The following is a 2143-nucleotide window of genomic DNA, read 5'->3' on the forward strand; positions in this document are numbered from 1 at the left end:
TCGATAAAAGGTAAGGGGTAATGATCCTTTTTAGTGGCCTTATTTAATTTACGGAAATCAATTACCATCCTATAACCTGTAATAATTCTTTGAGGAATCAATTCATCTTTATCATTTGGAACGACAGTAATACCTCCCTTCTTAGGGACACAATGGACATGACTTACCCACTGACTATCAGCAACGGGATAGATTATACCTGCCTCAAGGAGCTTTAGTATTTCCTTTATTACCACTTCTTTGATTTTAGGATTCAGCCGTCGTTGATGATCACGAACTGGTTTAGCATCTTCTTCCAAATTTATTTTATGTTGACATAGAGTGGGACTAATACCCTTAAGATCATCAACAATATACCCAATAGCAGCACGGTGCTTCTTCAGAGTTTTCAATAATCTCTCTTCCTCATGCTCTGAAAGGTTAGCACTAATAATAACAGGATATATCTTTTTCTCATCAAGATAAGCATATTTAAGAGTATCAGGCAATGGTTTAAGCTCAAACACGGGATCACCCTTGGGTGGAGGAGGATCCCCTGGGATTTCAACGGGTAAATTGTTTTTTAGAATAGGTTCCTGTTTAAAGAATACTTCATCTATTTCCCTTCTTTCATTCATAAACATATCATTTTCATGGTCTAGCAAATATTGTTCTAAAGGATCACTAGGAGGTACGGCAATAGAACCAAGACCAATAATTTCATCCTTACTAGGTAATTCTTCTTCACGGTGTTGTCTACTAAATTTAGAGAAATTAAATTCATGAGTCATATCATGTAAACCGATAGTAACAACACCCTTTTTGCAATCTATCTTAGCATTAACAGTGTTCATGAAGGGTCTACCAAATATAATGGGACAAAAGCTATCTTGTGGGGAACCAAGAACAAGAAAATCAGCAGGATATTTAGTTTTCCCACACAAGACTTCAACATCTCTAACAATTCCCATTGGTGAAATAGTATCTCTATTGGCAAGTTTAATTGTGACATCAATATCTTCTATCTCAGCAGGTGCAATATCATGCATAATTTCTTTGTATAAGGCATAAGGTATTGCACTAGCACTAGCACCCATATCACATAAGCCATGATAACAATGATCTCCTATTTTAACAGAAATAACAGGCATGCCTACCACAGGTCTGTTTTTATCTTTAGCACAAGGTTTAGCAATTCTAGCAGTCTCATCAAGAAAATGAATAACATGCCCATCAATATTATCAGACAAGAGATCTTTAACAATAGCAATATCAGGTTCAACTTTAATTTGCTCAGAAGGTGTATAAGTTTTAATATTGCTTTTACTAACCACAGTTGAAGCTTTAGCATGATCCTTTATACTAACAGGGAAAGGTGGTTTCTCAACATAAGAAGCAGGAACAATAGGGTCATTATAAGTGATAGTCTTTTCTTCAACTTTAATAGGTGCAACTACTTTTACTTCTATGGGAGGATGATATTTAAACCACTTTCCTTGGGGAGATCAACATAAGTAGCAAAAGATTCACAGAAAGAAGCTACTGTCTCAGAGTCAAGTCCATATTTAGTGCTAAATTTACGAAAAACATCGGTATCCATAAAAGATTTAACACAATCAAACTTAGGTGTCATACCTGACTCCTTACCTTCATCTAAGTACCAATCTTCAGAGTTGCGTTTAGTTCTTTCTAATAAATCCCATTTGAATTCAATAGTCTTGATCAAAAAAGAGCCAGCACAAGAAGTATCGAGCATGGTGCGATTGTTATCAGAAAGCCGAGCATATAAATTTTAAATAATCATTTCTCTTGAGAGATCATGATTGGGGCATGAATATAACATTGATTTAAGCCTCCCCCAAGCTTGAGCAATGCTTTCTCCTTTGCGAGGCCAAAAATTATATATATAATTGCAATCATGATGAACAAGATGCATAGGATAAAACTTTTGATGAAATTCCAATTTCAATCGTTTGTAGTTCCATGACCCCATATCATCACATAGCCTATACCATGTCTATGCATCTCCCTTCAAAGATAAAGGGAAGACCTTCTTCTTAACAACATCTCCGGGTACACCTGCAAGCTTAAATAATCCACAAACTTCATCCACATATATTAGATGCTCATCAGGATGCTTTGTTCCATCTCCTACAAAAGGATT

Source organism: Triticum dicoccoides, chromosome 3A, assembly GCF_002162155.2.
Source record: "Triticum dicoccoides isolate Atlit2015 ecotype Zavitan chromosome 3A, WEW_v2.0, whole genome shotgun sequence".
Lineage (NCBI taxonomy): Eukaryota > Viridiplantae > Streptophyta > Magnoliopsida > Poales > Poaceae > Triticum > Triticum dicoccoides.